The sequence below is a fragment of the Chrysemys picta genome, chromosome 8, assembly GCF_011386835.1.
Source record: "Chrysemys picta bellii isolate R12L10 chromosome 8, ASM1138683v2, whole genome shotgun sequence".
NCBI classification, from domain to species: Eukaryota; Metazoa; Chordata; order Testudines; family Emydidae; genus Chrysemys; species Chrysemys picta.
In genome coordinates, this window is record NC_088798.1 from 95,512,564 (window position 1) to 95,535,894 (window position 23,331).

The 23,331-nt window shown below is 40.0% G+C and overlaps 1 protein-coding gene across 8 annotated transcripts in view; it reads left to right on the forward strand.

Annotated features, from left to right (window-relative positions):
• The first annotated feature begins 10,424 nt into the window (after positions 1 to 10,424).
• Positions 10,425 to 23,331, forward strand: part of SHROOM1 (shroom family member 1) — a 77,999-nt gene continuing 65,092 nt past the window's right edge. Inside the window, exons 1-3 of one of the 8 annotated variants that reach the window (XM_065555915.1) lie at positions 10,465 to 10,681; positions 19,865 to 19,945; positions 21,343 to 21,518. The gene's annotated coding sequence lies outside the window, so the exon portion shown is untranslated. Of the gene's footprint in view, positions 10,682 to 10,836; positions 10,908 to 19,864; positions 19,946 to 21,342; positions 21,519 to 23,331 lie in introns of those variants that run through there. The other 7 variants (XM_005302834.4, XM_065555919.1, XM_065555917.1 and 4 more) reach the window with 7 other exon arrangements.

Here is a 23,331-nt window from a genome sequence, read left to right on the forward strand (position 1 = left end):
CATTTAGGATGGGATGCACATTGCACAAGAGTATTTAGATACCTTATTCTTGTTTCTAGGCATCACTGTGATCCACAAACCCCACTCAGCTTCTGCCTAGCCCAGTTGGCACCCAAACTCACTCGGTGCCAAGGTTATTTCCTGATGGCACGTACAGCCTCACTCTGGGCACCTGAGCTTGTGCACTACTGCCTTATGATAGGTGTCAAGACACTGTCTCCTGACTAAGCCCCAGAGTGATTCACAAGCTGGGAAAGATTGGCATTCAGCCAAAGATCTGTGCACACCTACTGGATCAGGACCTTCAGGCAAGTTCACATAAAATTACATGAGATTTTCACTGACCTCTCATTACATGAGATTTTCACTGACCTGAGCAGATTCTGGAAAAATATTTCCAGCTACATTTCATTTTGTAATAGGATGGTATAATAAGCTATTTAAAATGTAGTTCTCGTGTTTGTGGCAACGATTATATAAATCAACAAGAATAAAATAGACAGTTTAATATATTTAATGTGTGGTTGTAAACAACTAAGATGTACTCCACTATTAGGGTGACCAGATGTCCCGATTTTATAGGGACAGTCCCGATATTTGGGGCTTGTTCTTATATAGGCTTCTATTACCCCCCATCCCCGTCCCGATTTTTCACACTTGCTGTCTGGTCACCCTATCCACTATATACTGTAAAAGACTTATACTTTTCTGTCAGTTTATAATGAATGAGCCAAATGCAGACATGGGTGGTGTGGGTACAACTCCACTGAAGTCAATGACCCACTTAACCCAGGCCTGATCTTGGCCCAATATATTTAAAACAAAACAGAAAACTCACCAGTAATACCTGAGATAATTAAAAATAAATGAATGTTAAAAATCTTACTTCTTTTTCCCCATGGATACTATTTATTTTTTGTAAGTCACCTATTTTAGTTTTATTCCCAGTCAGTTTCCCTTTTGGACTCTCATGCCCTGGCTCAGCACTGTGATGGCTAAGTTGGAAATACTGAAGGCAAATGTTTAACTCCAAACAGAGGTTTTTTTTTTTTTTCCATTTAAATTACAATAAAAACAAAATAAAAAAAAACCCTTTCTCTGGCAAAAACCAATTTTTTTTGCCCTTAACTACCTGATCGTGCCAATAGAAGTATTAATTAAAGTGTAAAGTAACTGATTTATAGCTATCATTTGCTGTTAACATGCTTCTTGCCTTTCACTTCTCTGCAGACACTAATACCAGTCTTAGAGAAATGGAATGGAAAAGTAATTGTGCTTATAGTGCCCTCAGATTACCTTCCAATCCCTAAGTAAAGCCCTTCTACCTCCAATCTGAAATCTAGGCATCCAAATAAGTAGGGTGCTTTTCAATCACTACCAGCTATCTATGGAATGTGCTCCTAAAGACCTCTGCTAGAGCACTATTGATTACTTTTGGAATGTATAGAGCTGCCTGTTGCTGAACATGTCTAATTGGGATTTTTTTTATTTTATGAGGATAATACCTGAGAGAATCTCCTTTCTTGTCAGTTGTTTTTAATTAGAGCCATGTTATCAGTAGTGTGGTAAAATGTCACCCCATCGTTTAACTTTCCTATCTCACTGTTTCCAAGAAAGGAGTGCTAGCTCAGAGAAAGCTTAATTAACTTACAAAATGTCAGGCTGGTATACTTTCACTCAGATTGCAAGGTTAATTATAAAACTGATTAGGATTATATTCAGCTAACCATCTATATACCCGAATAATGTAACCTTGTTTCTTTTGCTTGCTCACATCTGATTAGGTTATGATAAGAGGAGAGCACTACCACTTCTAAGGTCAATTAAAATTTAAAAGTTTTGTTGTGTGGGTTGATTTATACTTCCATACATTTTTTAAATAGCATCCATCAACCAACATGCTAACATCAAACCACTCCAACAATTCTTAACTTCTAGATGCTGAGGTAATAATAAATCTTTTACTATAATTCTATATAGTGGATCCTAGTAAAATCTCAGATAGTCTTGTGCATACACTACACTGTGAGATGAGAGGGGATTAAAAAGATAGCTACAGTTTTAAATATGTATCAGGTGGACTGGATGGCTCGAGGAAGTAGTAATGAGCTATAGAGGCTTATATACCTAGGTGACAGGTGTGACTCTAGTCCTAGTTAGAGGTGTCTTGAAAATTGCTATTGTTTGGTGGCCTGTGTGAAATAAGTTGCCCTTTCCAGTGGTCAAATGTCCCAGTCACCAAAAGCCATGTATATTAACTGGCCCTTTTCTTAGCAATCCTAATAGAGAAGTCATGGACTGAGTGGACCATATGGTGTGATTGCACTGTCACCTTTTTTCTAATTTCCACCAATGCACTACCCAAGGTTCAGCTCCATTGATGGCAGCAACAGTGAATATAAACTAACGGCTGGCATTTTAACCATTGTGTTGTCTAACCATGTTCATAACAGGTCTAGATCACATGGAGTTGGATTTTCAAAATATTTGGGGATTACATTTTCAAGTATTCAGTACCCACAATTGGGACTAGATTTTCAAAAGCGCTTAGAGCACAGCAACTCCCTGCCCTGATTTTTAAAAAGCATACATCTACTAGGCTGAACTCTTTTGACAGTCTGGCCGTCGTCTCTCCTCAGCCCCCACAAGTGGGAGCTGAGCTTTTTTGAAAATCTGGCCCATAATATCACAGGCATTCTCAGCAATGTTGCCATGCTAATGGGTTCCTGAGGAGGCAGCCATAATTTAGGGCAGCCCTTGCATTGCTTACTTCATCCAATGGGCTGCACTTGTGTCATGGAGTCATTGGGCGATGCTCTGAAACTACTCCATATGGAGCCAGTCAGGACTCTGGGGTAGCATGCCTCCTCTCTCTGAGCATACTGTCACCAGGGCAAGAAGTTTACAGAGCTTCAACCTTCCTGAATCTGACCCCGGAGCATTCAGCATCCCCTTCCACACTGTGCATTTCCTGCAGCGAGTCCACCTGAGAGGGGCTCCTGGGAAGCCAAAGGGCCCTGCACCCCAACTCGGTAGTCAGCAGTGATTCTCAGCCAGCGTAAAACATAAGGTTTATTAGTCAACAGGAACACTGCGTAATACGGAACTTGTTAGCACAGAAATCAATGACTTTTAGACAAGTCCATCTTGGGGGACCCCGAGCCAGACGCCCTGGACTCCCCCATCTCAGTCCCAAAAAACACAGTCTCCCAGCTTCCAGCGACCCCACCTCCGACCTGCCTGTTGCCCCTCCTCCTGGCCTTTGTCTTGCTTCCCAGAGAAAGAGTCACCTGGTCACATCCCCCTCTTGGGTCTCAGGTTATAGCTGGGGAGCCTCACCTGCCTCAGGGCCTCAACGAAAGTCACACACCGAATTCCCATCACCTAAGCGTTGGTGCAAGACACAAGGAAACTGAGGTACACATAATATAGGACAGTAAGACTCACATGCAACATAACAAAGTGAATAAAATCCCACTTCGTCACAACTTGCCCCTGGAACAGCCCAGGAAAGGGGATGCAAAGATTGTCTCAAAATGGCCAGGGGTCTTTCTCCCACAGAGCTGCAGGTTCTGTAAGAAGTGCAGCACAGAATGTCAACTTTTAGCAGAGCACTGCTGCTCACCACATTATAGCCATTCTGTGCACAAGTAGAGAGCTTCAGTCTGTGGTAATTAGCGTTTTTTATTGTGGTGTGTGGAGCTTTTAAGATCTGTTGTGACTGTGGTTACTGCAATCTAAATACCTACAACATTCTGGAGGCAGGATTCAAAGAGACTGGTTACCCGGAAGCAGCTGAATTTGAAGACTGAACCATAAGAATAATAATAAATGATACGTGAGGCTAGCTGTAGCTTGAAAGCAAGGACACCTCTCCCTGTGCTAATGGTTCATTTTGCTATTGTTCTTATCTAACTAAAGTCATCATTGTAGTTAACTGAAAAGGGCATGATTTTCATCATGGAGACATGACATTCATAAGCACTAAATTACTAAGAGAAGAAAATTGAAACATGGAGGGAAATGCTTTAGCAGACTATAATTAACTTTCTCAGTAAGTGGACGATTAAGATCTTGTAAAAACAAGTTTTTTTTTTCACAAAAACTGAACCCAACAAAAATATTTCCACTCTTATTTTTTTTTAAATTTCCAGTTCATCAATTGTCTGTCTTCATTTAAAGAAAGAAATACTGCCCTGAAGCTTTTGCAAGAAAGGGCCCTGATTCGCCTGTCACTCATGCAGATTCAATGGAGTCTCATTGAGGTCAATGGAGTTCTGCCTGGGTGCAAGGGTTTGCCCCTTGCATGTGGTTACATGTGGTTTGTGTCCAAAAAGAACATGAAAGTGAGACTGATAATAAACAAAAGTTATACTGACAAATGACTTTCTTTGCTCAAGATAAGAGAAAGGCAAAAATTAAATAAGCAGCATGTGGTCCACACAATTTTGGACCTGTAGAATAAAGGATTTTAAAAAACAGTATTTAAAAAAATAATAAATGTGGTTTTTTTTCTGTTTTAATATTTTGAGGTGTTATTAGTAACATGGAGAAGAAAGGTTTGTTTACAACATATGATGTGAAAATTTCTCTTTTGAGTTGAAAGTTTCTCTTTGCAAATATGTCAACTTAAAACCAATAGAATAACATACAAGGTATTTCAAAAGTCTGATCCATGCATAGCTAAATATTCGATCACCATAGGGGAGTGAGGATTAAGAACTAGTAGTTTCCTTCCCCAGAGGGATCACAAACTGTATTGCCTATGCTCTCCTCCCACTGACATCTGGATTGAAGACTTCCTTCATCTCCCTTAAGTTTAATAGCCTTCCAGCATCTGACCCAGGGAATGTGAGAAACGGAGGTGAAGCAAGATGTGTGCTCTTAATACAAAGGAAGGGTAGAAAGGGATGGGAAAGGGTAGAATTTATGGGTTATAACAGGGGTAGGCAACTTATGGCATGCGTGCCGAAGGCGGCACGTGAGCTGATTTTCAGTGGCACTCCCACTGCCCGGATCCTGGCCACCGGTCCAGGGGGCTCTGCATTTTAATTTAATTTTAAATGAAGCTTCTTAAACATTTTAAAAACCTTATTTACTTTACATACAACAATAATTTAGTTATATATTATAGACTTATAGAAAGAGACCTTCTAAAAACGTTAAAATGTATTACCGGCATGCAAAACCTTAAATTAGAGTGAATAAAGGAAGACTCGGCACACCACTTCTGAAAGGTTGACGACCCCTGGGTTATAACAATTTTAGTTTTAAAAGAGCAAGCAGATATTTCTCGTAAGAAACATGCTTCTTCCTCAAAGTCTATCCATATTAAAGGGTCACTCTCAAGTTAAAAAAATATTTTTAAAAAACCCTCTGAGTCCGATCCAGCAGACACATCTATTATTACGAATGTTGTTGTTTTTAACAGGAGCGATTCAACTGAAATCAGTGGGACCAGACCTGGTAGTAAGCACTACGGCCGTATTATATATTTGCAGATTCAGGTGCAAACATCTTTAACTATGATAGTAACAAGAGCTTAGATTATTAAAACTGGGGGGGAAAGGAGGAGTTCAAATACTTTTTGCCACTTATGCTCCTTGTTTAGGTTTTCCACGATAATGGACTAGTGAGCTTCCCTTTTGTTCTAGTCAGTTTCTGTTTCTGGTTTTCCTGCACTAGTGCAATGTTGAAAAGTTTGGATGGTAAACATAACAGAGGAATGTGTGTTTCTTTAAAAGAATGGAATTGAACAGTCATAGAAACAATTTTGCTGGACTGAAGTTTTGTAAATAGCTGGATCCCTTTCCCTGCAAGCAGTCATGCATTGCATAGCTCTTGTTCAAGTGAGTAGTCCTATTGAAGTAAAAGGGACTACTTACATGAGTAGCCACTCATATGCACGAGTGTTTGTGATATTGAGACGTTGGAGTTTTTAAAATAAAACTCAAAATCTGAGCCAAATTAGAGTTGATCATGTCCCTTTAGAAAAAAACACAGCAATATTAGACTATTTTCCGGTCTTCCAATGCATTATAATCTTAAATATTTTGTTCTATCTGTTATTAAATTTAAGATTCTTGGGACAGGAACCATGTCTTCCCATATTTTTTTCATCAAGAAGCACGCCAATGACACTGGTCAGTAAGTTCTTCTGCTAATAATTTTTAAATTCCTGTAAATGAGAACTGAGGAATGTGCGGCTTTGCCCGGTAGTTAGGTACTGAGGTTTGTTTGTTTCCACAAGACAGCAAAAGCATTAGTCACAGGTATAGATGTTATGCCATGATAAACAAGGGTTTTAATTCTAGCTCACTGAGCCGATTCAGTGGACTTTGAAACACAAGAAATGTCAGGTGCTTTCTGCAGAGTCCATTAATATTGTCTGTAGAAGCTTACCTTACTACATCTCCACAAACGTCTTAATCATGCTGTTGCTAGACAGATGTGAGCAGTGGCAATTTCCAAAGAAATTTAGAAATAAAGTGTGTTTAGAAATAAAAGGAGAATTATTCTTTGTTACTTATGGCAGCTCATTGTTACCATAAACACCAAAAGATTTTGATGCTCTCTTTGTTTACAGAAATAGCATGATTTTGTGGCCACTAAAATATGAGCAATTAGTTACTATCCCAGGTAAATGAAGTCACTGAGTGCAAAAAGTGAGGTCATAGGGCTCAATCTTAAATACCTGCTACCCAATGCTTTAAAAGAATTATATATGATGGTACCTAATGTTCAAATGTTAACAAATAAGGTAGTCACAGTTGAATTTACATTGTTCACAGCCGGTATCTCTTCTTTCCTGTATATAGCTGCTTAAAGTTACGGGGTCTAAATGATCTAATAGTTCTTTTTCATCACTAATATTTAGATTTATTAAAAATAAGATTTTAAGTCAATTCCTGATGTTTAACAGTCTACTGACTTCTGTATGGGATAAGGATCTGCTCACCAATGGCAAAGTCTCTCCTCTAATTTGGTGTGTTATTTACATGTATATAAACATATCTTCTGTAGCTCTTTACATCATTGGAAGCATTGTACAAATATTAACAGATACATGAAATATCATGGGTTATTATTATTCCACACTTTACATATAACAAAATTGTGGCACACAGGGAGGCAAAATGACTTGCCAAAGGGTACACAGCAAGTTAGTGCAAAGCTGGGATTGAACTCCAGAGTTTCTGGCGCCCATTTGTGTGTTCAGCCCATATTGCCTTCCTACCACTTTGTCTAAAATTACTGTAAATTCTTGACCAAAATAACATTTACAATAAATGACTTTGTGGACACTTTGGACAGAGTAATCGGTTGTTTTGTTGATTCAATAGTTGTGTTTAGTGACGTAATAAGTGATAGCGTGGGAAGAGTTTCACTTTATCCTGTTGTGAAAACATGTGATTAGCAAGTAGGTGCTTGGCAGTTTCAGTCACTGAAAACCAGAAGAAACTTTGTCCTCTGATACTAGACTGTCAATAGCAGTATGGGTATAAGTGTGTTGTCTTTACCAAACCTCTTCAGTTTTACAACAATGGAGGTATGTGTTTCCGAAGTACGTTTTTAGAGCTCTTCAATATCAAGGGCTTAACTCACATTACTTTACTATTGAAATTAATTAAGGAAGACTGTGGGATACTCCACATTAAGGCAGTTCATTAAGGCTATATTTTTAGCTTGTTAAGCAAAAATCACATGAAATCTAACAGCTCTACCAGTGTTGGGAATCAAATACTAATTTTAAAACAATAAGAATTTAGTGCTTCTGAAAAATAACAGATTGACAGCTGCAGAGAACAGTTCTCTATCCACACAACAGTTACTGCAGCAGTTCCAGCTCCCCGAAGCATCCCTGTCCTGGAGGGACCATTACCGTTCAAAGTATTTCTAGACTGCATAGCCCCATAGGATCCATGTACTAAAAAGCATACAAAGATACAGAAGTTACATTTCCAGGGCCATTTACTCCTTGGCTTGTCTGCAAGGACCAACAACGAGTGGTGACATGGGAACTAGATTGGGGTCACAGACTCATTTCACACAAGCCATTGAATAACATAGCATAACATCTTTCAGTCATTACCAACCCTTAGACTGATTTGAACCAGCCAGTTAGGATGAAAGGCTCTGTGAACATTTACTAATACTATTGGCCATCCAGTACCATAGAACATTATTCTTTTAGTGTAATGGGACTTCTATTAAAGTAGAATTTCTGTAGTTCATCCACTGAACTGGCATTAGTTAAATGTGCTAGTCCCTCCACATGTGTGCACTAAAAATATAATAGAGTGAGACAGATTTTGTCAAAGTTGTATCTACCAAATATTTCTGTTTGGAGTCCTAGATATACTAAGAACAGGTGAACGTGCTCCCACTGGGTACTGTGGTGCCCTGGAAAGATCCCCTCTGTATTCCTGCCTAGAACTTTGGAACAACAGAAGTAGAGAATGGTCCACAAAGAATCCGTTACAGTGTTATGTAAAAGTCTAGTGGAAGAGGAGGACTCTGAGTAAATTTCAAGCAGATACCCATCCAATTCACCTGTTTGTGCTTAAATACTGAATCTTAGTGCATTAACCAAAGACTCCCGTTTACTTGGCCTGTATTAGATGTGCATGTCAGAGGAAGTTGTGCCCTTTGGGATTGTTTAGAATTGCACTCCTTCACCTTCTTTAAGCCTAGTTGCTGGAGAAGGAGTTGTGCCAGGGCCTGCTGTTGAGCTCGGAGTTTATTCTGCTTCTCACAGGACACCACTGGAAGATGCAGCATTGTACTCCTTGGGAATTGGTAGTGCTTAGTGACCTTTTCCTTCAGCACTTGCATTATCTTCAATATAAGTTTGTTTTCCTGTTGTCAACCCCTAATGACTCAGACTGAGAGCTTTTTCCCCTGGGTATCTTCACAAAAAGGAAAGCAGTTCTTTTATTTAGATGTAGCAATTGTGTATATGTAAAAGAGTGGTAAAAGCTGCAAGCGGGGCCCATCAGTGGAAGCTCCACGGGGTATGTGTTTTGATTCTGACACAGTGCGATGTTTATCCACTGTTGTGAATTGGCGCCAATGACATCTTTGTGCTGGTTCTGCCGGTTCACTTTCAGATATCACTAGCCTTCAACGGTACCCATGCAAGGCAACTCTTCCGTTCTACTAAATCAGTGGTTTTCAACCTTTTTTCATTTGTGGCCCCCTAAACAATTTCAAATGGAGGTGCCGGACCCCTTTAGAAATCTTAGATATAGTCTGCAGACCCCCCAGGGATCCACGGACCACAGGTTGAAAACCACTGTACTAAATAACCTTCTAAGTTTTCCCAGTGAACATAGGACTGGGAGTTATTAATGATATTGTTAGTCTGTCAGCATTTCTATTGTAGATTCCAGTTATAAAAATTGGCTCTTGGTTGTAAATTCACGTTAGATGTTTTTCATGTGCTAAGAATATATGTATTTCCCTAACTAATCCATGTGCTTGTGTTCAAGGGATGCTCCCTTTTACCTTAAATTCTGCCATAAATTCAGATCCCACTGCTCCCAAAACAGAGTCCTTCAGTTGAGCAAAGGAAAATGCTCAACTAGTTATTAGCAGTATCAGGACTGAGAGTCACAGTTCTTCTGTTCTGATTTCATTCAGCATGGGCCTTATTATCTCTTCGTAGGATAACAAATCCAAGGATAAATTCTGCCATTGGATTTGTGGTGTATCTCACATCTGTAAGATAAATGCAAGCTGCAGTTAAATATTAAAATATAAAAATTCCTATTGGTAACTTCAAACAGTCAGTGAAGTAATAAATCCAGGAGAGTTTCCATAGCATCATCTGTAGCTGACTTTAAAAAAAAAAAGCTTTTCCACTTTTGGGGAAGTGGAGCAGCAGAACAGCTGATGGATTCTCCAGCTGCTTCTCTTTACAGCATCCGAAAGGAAAGCAATCTCTGTCGGAAGGTACAAGCTCAGACTGGATGCTGTAAAGACAGCGCCTTCACAGAGCTGGGTCTAGACCACAACATTCAGATCCATTGCTAAAGTCTGGGGCATTCAGTTCTGGGGATTTTAGTTTGGATCCATCTCAGGTTCTTAAGTAAAAGACAAATCACATGAGGTTCCCCCTTTAGCTCTGCTCCCTCCCAGCATCTAGGACAGCCAGGTATTCATAACACCTCTGAAGGTGTTATGAATACCTGGCTGTCCTAGATGCTGTGTCTGTACCTTGAAGATTCTTTCTAACTGCCAGCTCACTCTTGACTAGTACTGTAAGCAGTGGCATAAACTGCCTGTTATTCTTTTGACCAGGGTTGGCTGGTGTTTTCTTCCCCCCTTTTGCAGGAGGAGATCTGGGTCATGCTGAAATGCTTCTACTCTGACGCCAGAGCTTCAGGTTCATTATTCTAACCCCACCTCCCTTCATCTGATTGGACAGGGAGCTCTCCCAGTTACCTTTACCGTCTAAAAGTAGCTAGGGGAACTGCAGAAACTGGAAGAGTTTAATCTGCGGCTGAGAGTAAGGAAAGAGTTCCTTCTAGACTGCCTGGGTCTGTGTAAAGGAATAATAGCAAGCCTCTGCTACGTGCTGGCACTGCAAGGGAAACAGCATTCTCTGCAATAGTTAGTGAAAAAGACAAGCTCGTTCATGGGAAGCACAAAGGGAGACTGGTCAAGTAGTGGGATGCAGGTAATTATGGTTGTTTGCAGCCAGGGCTCCGGGCTGTTGTGTTTTTGCAATCATTGTTGATAAAGCTGGATGCTGATTTGATGAATGCTCATGCTGATGAGCTATATAAATTACACTGATTGCTTCTAATTGCTGTAAATGTGTGTGCACTTCTGGAGGTAACTTGCCTTTGTGACGGTGAACGGAAAGCTACAGAGCTAGAGGAATTTAGTGATGCTGGAGCGAGGTGGGAGAAAGACCATCGATGTAAAGTTCAATGATCCTGCATAATGTTTGGGAAATTTTGGAATGTTTGGAAAAATCGATGTTTTAAGCCAACCTGTTGAGTGTGAATTATAAGCACAGTCCCCATCCCCTATTGTAAACAGCTATACCTGAAATAAAAAAAGAGGGTGGGGGAAGGGATGGTGTTTGTTTCCTGGGCATTGCCTTTTGATCAGTTTTGCAGTATTAAACGAGTAAGTGCACTATCAGAAAATGTAATATTGTCTGTTAGCAGAGGAGGTTTTAGAAAAAGGACATTATATATTGAGATAATATTTTATAAGTGAAAAGAATCCTTTTATAGTTCAGAATGTGCTGGAATTATACTACTATAACATATTGGACAAGCAGCAATGTAGTTTTATTTATATGCTCCTTTCAGTAGCTGATTTGAACCTTTATTATTATTTTAAGGTCTTGATCTACACAATTATTTCCTGTGAAAATCACGGGGGCAATAATGGCCTTGAAATTTCTGTCCCTGTTGTGCAGAAGCCCATTAACAAGATGCTTATCTCAGAAATAACTCTCTATAGCAGCATTTTATGCCAGTATTGCAGGGATTGAGCAGAGCTGTGTGGAAACAACAACAACAACAAAATTTTCTTCACAAGGTATTGCAGAAAACAATTCATAATAGAGCTGCAGGTTATTTTGTCCTTTACAATTTTTTTCACACACTGGTAATTTTAAAAAAAAAGAAACTACACAGAATTTCAAAACGTTGTGCATGTTGATGTGAAACTTAATATCAAAACAAAATATTGAAATTCAAACTTTAAAAATATCTTGGTACATATTTTTTTTAAAAAGAGATCCATTTTGAGTGACAGTGGGTTTTTTTTTTCTCCCACTTAGAAGTGGTCTTGTTTTCAAGTGACACGACACACAAGATTGCACAGGTCTTTCATAAAACTGATCATATTTACAAAAATTGAGGGCAAAACCTATAGACTCAAGACTCTCGTTATGAATATTTTGCATTAGTTGGTGTTTAGGTACAAGTCATAACATACAGAGGGCCAGATCCTGATGTCTTTCTCATGCTGAATAACACTTTAAATCCACCAGTGGCCTCACTAAGTAAGGGTATCAGAATCTGGCCTACAATAGGCAAAATTATAGGCTGCCTGATACCTCACATTAGAAGACTCTGTCTTCATTTGCTTACAACTTTGCCAAATGTTAACCGTTTAGGCTGACGTTTTCCATGCCTTGTGTCTGCCTCAGGATGATGATGATTATTTTTTTTTTTTTAAACTTCAGCCAAAACAGCTCAATAGTTTCAGAAAAGAAGCTAGGGGGAAATATTTTGTTTTGCCTGTGTTTAAAAAATTCTGATAACTTTTTATTTGAACAGCTCTAGTGATCCCATGCCTTGGAACAGAAAGTTTAAATTCCCCAGGGAATGGCCTTTATGGCAGGGTTGAGCTTTTTGCTGTCCCTTGTAAAAATCTGTCCAAATTGGCCAAACTATAAGTCTTTGGAAAATTGCAGTTTGCATGTACGCAGAGACTTCTTTAATTTTTAGCAGCTAAAATCTCTGAAGAGTCCATCCTCAGTGAGCATGCTCAGTAGCTTTAAAAGTGACCTGCAAAGGAAAAAACCTGGGTTAGGAATATCATTACTGTCAAGTCTAATCATCCCTCAGACATTTTAAACAGCCTTAATAAAAAACAGTTTTCGATTTATGTGACTAAGTTTCACTTCTTTAGTATTTTGATGTGATCATTTCATTGTTTCTCCAATTAGCCATAGGGTCTTCCAAGGGAGACAAGACCCAAATTTCTAATTTAAGGCCCTGGAGATGGGGGAAGAACTGCTGTTAACATAATGAAAACATTTCAGGCCTTTAAAATAATAGACATAACCCCTTTTCCCCCTATTTGTAAGCAGTGCCTTTATAAACTTTTCAATAATGTTTGAATTTGCTCACCAGTAGCGTTTAGCTGGATCCTCAGCTGGTATAAATCAGCTTTTGAAATTAATGGAATCATGCCAGTTTACAGCCGTGTAAGATCTGAACCTTTAACGGCAAGGCAAAAATACTGATTCCAATGCCTAGAGTTGATTATAGTAGCAGGGAACCATACAATTAAGGACACCTACATTCCCTGTCTGCTGACCTTCTTCAGTTCATCAGTATTCTTTGCTCATTGTTCATCACCATTTATACAGTAGAATCAGTAGAAATGTAAAACTTTCTTGAAAATAGGGATACATTAGTTTCAATAGTATGTGGAAAATGAATTGCTTTGGATATTTCTTCTCCATTTCCTCCTGGCTGATTTAGGGCCTGATCCAAAGCCTCTCAAAGTCCATTGAATGACGGCCATTGACTTCAGTGGGCTTTTGGATCTTTTAAAAATCTTTTAAATGCAAATTACCCTCCAATGGGGAATAAAATAATAAAAGACTTGGAGGAATGGAACGAATATCAAATTTCTTGTCTCTGGAAGGTAGATACAGTAAAGATTAATGTCCTCCCAAAAGTACTATTTTTTGCTTCAGTGCATTCCTGTTTGTATCTGTGACATGACATTAAACATTGCAGGATGTGCTATTAAAATTCATATGGAACATAAAGTTCTAAAGTTTTCTATAAGACTACAAAGTGGGGTAGACTAGCTTTCCCTAATTTGGCATATTATTATTTCATTATATTCTGAATCACAACTAAAAGATGTGACCAATTGGGTTAGCAGTAGATCATGAACATGACTGAGGTCTAGTTATAGCTATTTGTACAACTGTTGGGTTAAAAAGAAATGTAAGTTACCAAAAATAAAAAGTCACCCATTCACCTAGGCCATTTTAGCTGCTTTGGACAAATTTTCTAAATTCCTGTCACCAAAGTCCTCTCTTTTAGCTACTTGCATTAACAATCAGAAATTTCTCTCTAGGAAATATTTGAGTGACTACTCATTGTAGTAAAAGCTGAGAGTGAAATTACTCAATTCTGACAGCTGTTCCTGGGTCCTGATTTGAAATCATACCAGGAGATATGTAATAATGTAAACAATATAAAGATCCCATATTTTCAATATTTACAAGTTAAATATTTTATAATAAAATCTAGATATCAGGTAGTTCTGTCTAGAACTTTAATCACAGTTGAGCAAGCTAGAATTTATATAATCACAATTTTGATTGAAAAAGATATTGATAAGAAAACAACACAGATGAAATGATCAGAGAGGGATTAGGACAAAGAAATTGATCTGGATGAGTGGGTCTCTATATGGGAAAGGGAATATACATCTTCAAAGCTTAAAAAACTGGGCATATTTAGTCTTGAGAAAAGAAGACTGAGGGGAGACCTGATAAGTCTTCAAATATGTTAAGAGTTGTTATACAGAGGATGGCAATTAATTATTCTCCATGTCCAATGAAGGTAGGAAAAGAAGTAGTCGGCTCATTCTGCAGCAAGGGAGATTTAGATTAGAAAGTAGGGAATTTTTTTTCTAACTACAAGGATAGTTAAGATGTGGGATAGACTTACAAGGGAGGTTGTAGAATCCCCAACATTGGACTAGATGACCTTTTGAGGTCCCTTCCAGCCCTATGTTTCTATGATTATTGGAAATGTGTGACCCCCCTCCTCCTATGGAAGTGTGGTATAATGTGGACTGTCTTTGTGATGGAAAAGCTTTCACACCAAGTACTCTGATATGAATACCAGAGTTATGGATTTTCCAGTCAACCAGACATCCTCTGGAATTGGAAGTAATCAGGCAGCAGTGGAGACAGACAGATACATACAAACACAAGCAAATACTTTACTGCCTTGGGGCTTTAGCCTTGGGCATGGGCACCAACTCTGTGGGTGCTCCTGGGCTGGAGGACCCACGGAAAAAAAATAGTGGGTGCTCAGCCCCTACCAACTACCAGCTCTCCTCCCTCCCCCGCACCTCCTGCCTGTTGTGATCAGCTGTTCTGTGGTGTGCAGGAGGCACTAGGGGGAGGAGCTGGGACAGGGTGCACTTGTGGGGGGGGAGAGGTGGGGTGGGGGTGGGAAGAGGCAGGGCAGGGGGGGGTTAGGGGAATGGGTCAAATGGGGGGCGGGGCCTGGGGTGGAGCAGGAGGTTGAGCGCCCCTGGGACCTGTAGGAAGGCAGCACCTGTGGCCCTGGGGCAGAGTTTCAGCTGGTGGGTGGGGGTTAGGACTGCAGCCGCAAGGTGAGGGGTGGGGCAGGGCTCCGGGCAGGGGGTGGGGCTCAGGGTCCCCAGGGCTTCTGACCCTCGGGAGCACCACAGCTCAGAGCTTCAGCTCTGCAAGGGATGATGGGACTTGGGGCTTCAGCCCTGTGGCTCCTTTCCTGGCTTTAGCGCCATGGGGGACGCTGGGGCTTGGGTTTCAGCCCCAGCGCTCCCCTCATTGCTAAATCTCCAGGCTCCGATGCCTTCGACTGAAATTGTGAGCAGATCCCTGGGGAGCCCCGGTGGCCCCCCCCTCGCCCCCACAGGCCTTCAGCCTGGAATGGAGCCATGGGGCTGAAGCCCTGAACCCTGGCACCCCTCATGAGGCAGAAGCCAGGAACGGAGCCATGGGGCTGAAGCCCCAAGCACCAGCACTTCCCCCAGATCTAAAGCTGAGCCCTGGTGCTCTGGAGGGTCACAAACCCTGACACACACACACCCCACCCCGCCCCCACTGCTGAAGTCCATAACATCTTGTTCAGATTTACTGATATTTCAGAGTTACAGACAACCTCCATCCCCGAGGTGTCCAGTAGAACCTCAGAGTTACATACTTATTTAGAAATGTGTTCATCCTTTCTGCCATACTTCGAGGAGGAGGGCTCCCCAGCCAGCAGGCCAGAATCCTTAGTCAGGTTCTCTGTACATAACTTGATCCTGAATAAGAACATACTACACTGAATATTGTAACTTTGCCTTAATAAAAAGTTTAAAAAAACAAAACCAGAACAATGAAATGTTAATTTTGTTGTGGCAAAAGCCATTTATATTTAAAAAAAAAAAAAAAAAAAAAAAAAAAAATTAACATGGTCCAGTGCTTTATAAATAGTCTGATCAGCACATTTTTTGGTGGTCTGGAAAATCCTTAACTGGCAGCAGGATGGTAATGTTATGGCCATAAAGTGTTTGCATTTTTGGCACTGAATAGTTCCATATGTTGAGAATTGGGCCAGATCCTCAGCGGGTGTAAACTGGAAGTCAATGGAATTACATCTATTTACACAAGTCCTGGATCTGGCCCACTATTTTAGGTTCCAAGCTGTCATTGTCATTCAGTCCAAAGTAATCTAGAATGACAAATAATTAAAAAAAATTAAATGCTGTTTTGTATATAATGCCCCAGTTCAAGTTCTATATATGCTCTTGGGTGATATCATAAGATAGAAAATATAAATTCTGTATGCCACACCGTGTAAGACCATGCATATGGCATTATATAGCTGATACCTCATTTTTCTCTCATACACAAATTAGGTTAACTTGACCACATGCATTCCATTGTTGCAGATTTGTATTACATTTAATTTAAACTGTGACCTTCCCCTCCGCTCCCCACAGCATTGAAAGAACTACCCTTAGATGACAACGATAAGATGAAGAAAATTAGCCACTGTGTTACAAGCCAAGAAATCCTAACTGGCTTGGCCCATTATAAGCATACGTTTAATCTGTAAAATTTGAGTTTGGATTTCTGACTGCTGTCCAAGTGCGTGGTGTTCATCTGAGGGGTTTTTGATTCAGTTTTATTGCTACTGATCAGTGTTTTGCTGTCTAAAGTGCTACTAGCCAGCATGACCCAGTTAAGATCGTATTTTGCAAAGAAACAAGAATTAAAGATTCTGTGCTGCTTTGTACATAATTGACACTGTCCCATTGAACAAACAGGGGTTCTGAGAAACAACCCATTTCTAAATTTTCCAAACTGACCTCACTGGCTCTTCACCTTTATAAATCTTTTAAGGAAACAATATTGCCAATACCCACTTGGTCTGATAAGAAGACTCATCCAGACTATGGTATGTGGTACCCACCCCACTTTGGCATGCTCAGAACATCAGCTGTGTGATATCTCAGGAGAACATAAACTCTCTGCTATACTGTATGCCAAATGAGAATTTCAAAAACTAACAGCTCAGCTTGCATCAGGAATATTTGTTTCATTGAGTCTAAAAGATTGTCTCTACTAATTCCCCACAATAGCAGTATGCACATGCTCCACATTACTGGGGGATTTATGTTTAAGGGCCCTTCCAATTAAAGATCAGCTGAGCTCATACTATTCATGTTTTTGTCTAATCCACAAATAGTGTGGTCTTTCTGCTAATGGCAAATGTTCAATTTGCACCTGTCCATACTTTCCCTCCTTCAAATCCCTCTCTGCCGCTGAAGAAGGCCATTTTACATGACTCTTTGTAAGACAATTCGATTGCAATGTGAAGGCTCTGCTCTGATCCACATATAGATCTCTTAGCCACAAGGTGGATGTCTGCACTTCTTCCATGCTTGGACTTCCTTTGGAGTTCATGGAATGAAAATTACATTATGGGCCATGTTCTGAAAACAGGTGTGATTCTGCCCAAATGGGCGCCAAACATGCCCAGGTATGCTGTCGAAAAAGTCCAAATTCCGGCTGCAAACAGCCTGCAGAAATACATCCATCCAAAAGATTAGAGTCTGTCTTGCTATCTGAACCTGTAAAGGCCAAGTCCCCTGTTCTCTTACAAACTCCACAACAGATTCAGCTGGGACCATTAGATCATTTAGTCTGACCTTCTGCATAACATGTTCCCTGGTGCAATTTCTTCCTCTGAGAGTAGGAGTCAAATGCTCGGGAGTCTGTGTGCAGAGGCCATAGGGTGGTGAGTATTGCTGCGTAAGAATGTGTACCATTCCTCATTAAACCTTCCATGATTCTTGCTGGGAGGCCCTGTAGAGTCAGATCTCTGCATGTTTTCAGGGTAGTCAGCTATGCAGCTATTCAGGGTAGCCTTCTGCCATGGACCCTGGCAACAGCCCGAGTTTGTGTGCTTTTTGTTCTTGCAAATGTGTGTGTATATGTAATTTAGAGAGACATGCGGGTAAGGTAATATCTTTTATTGGACCAACTTTTGTTGGTGAGAGAGACATGCTTTCGCGCTTACACAGAGCTCTTCTTCAGGTCTGGGAAAGGTACTAAGATTGTCACAGTAAATCTGTTTTGAAAGGAGAACTTTGTCCCAAGTGTTCAGCATACTTTTATGAATAAAGACTGGCTGGACCAGGGATTGGGAAAAGCCACTATAACAACTGGTTTTTCTTTTGTCAGCCTCAGCAGAGAGGAAAAAGATAGAAGGGGCGACGGATACTGAACTACTTTCATTTCCCCCCAGAAGAGAGTGACAGATATTTATCTTTTCTTTGTAAGAACAAATAAAAATCTCTTTTGTTCACAACAGAGGTGATTGCCCTGAATTTAACCCAGTTTCATAGACTCCAAGGCCAGAAGGGACCACTGTGCTCATCTAGTCTGACCTTCTGTATAATACAGGCCATAAAACTTCCCAAAACAAATAATTCCTTTTGAGCCATCCTTCCTTTTAGGGGAGGGATAGCTCAGTGGTTTGAGCATTGGCCTGCTAAACCCAGGGTTGTGAGTTCAATCCTTCAGGGGGCCACTTAGGGATCTGGGGCAAAATCAGTACTTGGTCCTGCTAGTGAAGGCAGGGGGCTGGACTCAATGACCTTTCAAGGTCCCTTCCAGTTCTAGGAGATAGGATATCTCAATTTTTTTTTCAAACTAAGCATTTTATTTTATTTTTTAAAATCTTGATTTAAAAATTGTGTGTGATACAGAATCCACCATGAATCTGGTAAATTGTTCCAACAGTTAATTACCCTCACTATTAAAAGTTTATGCATTATATCCAGTCTGAATTTGTCTAGCTTCAGCTTACAGTCAATGGATCCTGTTATATCTTTCTCTGCTAGACTGAAGAGCCCATTATTAAATATTTGTTCCCCATGTAGGTGTTTGTAGACTGTGATCAAGTCATCTTTTAACCTTCTTTCCTTGAGTCTATCACTATAAGGCAGGTTTTTTAGTCCTTCAGTCATTCTCGTGGCTCTTCTCTGAACCTTCTCCTATTTATCCACATCCTTCTTGAATAGTGGACACCAGAATTGGACACAATATTCTAGCAGCAGTTGCACCAGTGCCAAAAACAGATGTAAAACAACCTCTCTGCCTACTAGAATTTCCCTGTTTATGCATCCAAGGATCTCACTTGCCATTTGTTACATCAGAAGCTCATGTTCAGCTAATTGTCCACGATGACCTTCAAATCTTTTTCAGAGTCACGCCGTCCAGCATAGAGTCCACCATCTTGTAAGAATGACCTACGTTCTTTGTTCCTAGATGTATGATTTACATTTACCTATATTAAAACACAAATTGTTTGCTTGTGCCCAGTTTACCAAGCCAGTTTATAAAGCTTGCTCTGTAACTGTGTCCCATCCTCTTCATTATTTACCACTCACCCAATTTTTGTGACCATCCGTCAGTGATATTTTATGTTTTCTTCCAGGTCACTGATACAAATGTTAAAAAGTGTAGGACCAAGAACTGATTCCTTCCTGTGGGACCCCATTAGAAATGCTGTGATGAATCCCCATTTACAACTACATTTTGGGACCTAGCGATTAACCAGTTTTGAATCCATTCAATGTGTGCCATGTTAATTTTGTATCATTCTAGACTTTTAATCAAAATGTCATGCAGTACCTAGTCATATGACTTACAGAAGTCCAGGTATATTATATCAATGCTGATTTCCATAGTTTTGACCAAAGTCTTGTGAGAATAGCTCACAATATCTTGAATGAAATAAGCTGTTTGAGCCAGAGAATGTTATTTTTTCTACAAGTAGCATCTGCTACTCAGTCAGACTGTCTCTTGTTGCAGTCATGTGGTGTTTTCCAGCAGGGGATGAGGAATCACACACAGCAGACAGATGCAGACATAACCAAGCCTAGAATTACATGGGTGAGAATGATTCAATGATGTATCTATTCCTCCTCAACCCTTCCTCTCTCCCCAGCTGTTCTCATATTCCAAATGGCAGACCTCATGCCATAGAATGTGGAAGACATATGGAAGCTCTTCCACAGACACAGGATATATAATTAGGCACCTAAATCCATATTAAGGCACCTAATAAGTGGTGTGACTTTTCACAGTGCTTCAATAGCATTTCAGTGGGAGTTTGCCCAGCACCTCTGAAAACCCTCTATTTAGGTAAATAAATATGGATTTGAGTGCCTCGGTCTTAAGTCTCTTGAGTTTGAAGATTTTGGGCTTATTTTTAATGGACCTCTGAAAATGTTGTCACGAAACATAGTAATCTGGTCTAGGAGGAAACAATGTAGACAGGGCATGGGATTGGGAGTTAGAAGGCATGCAGTCTATTCCCAGATCTGCCACGGTCTCACTATCTGCATTTGGACAAATTATTTTATAACTCTGAATTTAGATTTCCCTATGTAATATAAGTGCTCTAAGGTATATAGATAAGTGCTGTTTAAGTATGAAGTTTGATTTTTATTATATTTATCCATGTGCACATGTAAAAACCTCAAGTTGTTCCTGCTAACAGATGTCCTTGCCACATTTTATATTTCAAAATGTATACATTTATTAATTATTTGGATATCACTTTTAATCCCAGGTCTTTTTTCAAGTGTTCATTGGAAATTTTGCCTGAAATGTATTAAACATAAACCTCCACAAAAGATAATTGGACTAAATCTGATCAAATCCTTCTTGTTTCTTTCCACTTAATTGATAACACTTACAAGTTTAGCCAGGCATGTCAATTGGATGTAAAATCTTCAGTCATTATGTCTGTTATTACATGAGAAAGTAAGTGAGGCTTTCAACCTTAATTTCCCCATCTATCTCCTAGAGAACTGTAGTGTTCCTTCTCTTGTTAACTTAATATGTCTGAGACTAATTATATTATGAAACTAAAAATACAGTGAACCAATTATAATGTGTCTTACATTTCGGACATGTAAGAAATAATGTCCATAAAAGTCAAATCCTTATGTCTCTTGTTTTTCAGTTAATATTATTTATTCCTCATTATTTATAACTTTACCATCCATGTGTTTAACTTTCTTGGGACTTAATCTTGTGTTTCTTCCACACTCAAAACTCTTACTGGATCAGGCACTTGGCTGGCAGTGAAATTTTTAGTTAGTAAAAAGAGATTCTTCCTAGTAAAATATAAATGTTAAACACATAAAATCCCATTTTAAAGGTCAGGGTCACAAAGATGACAAGTGGGGAATTTAATGGATTTATATGTTGTTCTGCTCTCCCAATGTCTTCTGAAGTTCAGAGAGATTCCAAACTTTAAATGATTAACTGGCATTTTCCAGAATACCAGCCAAATGAATGCTTAGCAGAATGTGAAGATATGCCTGCAATCCTCAAAAGATTAATGAGTCAGATCTGCGTTCGAGAGAGAGAGAGAGAGATTGGGCCAGATACTGCTGTCTTTGTACAATCAAAACTCCCATTGAAGTCAAGGAAGCACCAACAAAACATACATAAGGTAAGTAACTTCTGCTTTTAGTTAGTACCCTGGATCCAAGCAAATAGGCCAGATCCTCAGTTGGGGTAATTGGTGTAACCCTCTTGGGACAATGGAATTTTTGCCTTTGAAAGAACTGCTAGATCAGACACATTGTCTAAGTTGATGGGTTTCCAAATCATACTGGGCTAAGTCCTGTTTGTTCAGTAGGAAAAGGTCCCTCATTCTGGTTTTAGAATTTAATATTGTAATGCTCCTTCCCTTTCTTATGTCTGACGGCTGTATTATTTATTTAGGCTCCCTGTAATAAGGACACCATTGTGCCTGAGTGTTGTGAGAGAAAACAGAGAGCTGGGCTCTGCCCTTGTTGTGTAACTATATCAACACACCAACAGAAGCCCTCTTTATTTATTTATTTTTTTTGGTATACAAAGAAAGGAATGCATACCTGATGACAAAAGCAGGCCTTAGCTGTTATTGGGCCTCTTCAGCTGGGTCCTTGTCTCCTGGGAACTAAACATCCCTCTTTTGTTTTACGTGTTTCATTTTTTTCCCTGGAAGAGAAACAAATGGATTGCAGTTTGCTGGGGATTGTGTTTTATTAGAGTTTTGCCGTACTGTTTCTTATCAGTACTTAGCTACAGACATGATTCCTGATTGTCTCTCCTAAATGGGAATTGTTATTACATTTAAGCCCCAGACATATAATACTGTTATCTATAGAAGAAGATGGGATGGTGAGGGGAAGGCAACAGACTTTAAGGCAATAACAGCTTCCTATAGCTGGCTGGCAGTTCTGTCTGTGCTTCTTACCTAATAATGGTCTGATCCTAGATGTCAATGGGTGCAGAACCTAGCCCTAAACTGCATTTCAAGTTGGTGGTCTCATCCAACTGCCAGTGGATCAGTGGTCACATCACAACATCTACTATCATCAGTACAACTGCCATTACTTTGGTATCCCCGCTGCCATGGTTTGGATGCCACGGAGACCTCTCTCAGTGGTTCCACTGGTTCAGGACTGAGGCATGTTAATGAGGCTGCAAGAAGAAATTTGCTTATCCATGTGGCACCTTCACCCAGGCTAGTTTTAAATGACACAAGTGATGTGGCTTTCTCTACTCCGTTGGGAAGACTATTGAGATTCTGTGTGGTTACTTTAGGTAGGATAGGCTGTTTAGTTAGTGTAGGAGATTGAGAACTAGAAAGCACCACATGGTCTGTCTGTGTTCATTTGTGTGTACAGTGGTGTATGCATATGTGATAATAAACACAACTCCCTCTGAAAGTCTTGGCCCTATAAGTACAGAAACAGTATAAATAAAACAAATCACAGAGGAGCACGTATCTGTTTTCCTTCTGTTGGAGGACCAGACCCAGTACCATCATTCTGAGCCCCTGAAGTGCACACGAGCAGATAGCTGCCAGAAAAAAAGCAGCTTGGCTGAATGGTGCTGCATCATACAGGGCGACACGGAGCTGCACAATCCTTGCTCATACACAGTCGTTTTCTGCAAAACGTTGAGTGTCTCCTGTGCTGCAGTAGGAGGTGTCAGTTCCCATTGGCTTCAAAATGAGTGGACAGTCTCAGCACCTCACACGGAGCTCTTAGCACGCTGCAGGTTGAGGCCCATAATGCTAGCATTATGCTAGCATCCTGAGGAGGCCAAAGGTAAAAATGAAATAAAAATTACAACAAATAATTACAGAAAGTCAAATTATATAATTACAAATATATAATATAAAATACAAATTATATAATTTCAAGGCTACCTGCCTCCTCTGGGAACTTTGGTCTGATTTCCTGTCCACATTTAGCTACCGCTGCAACTCT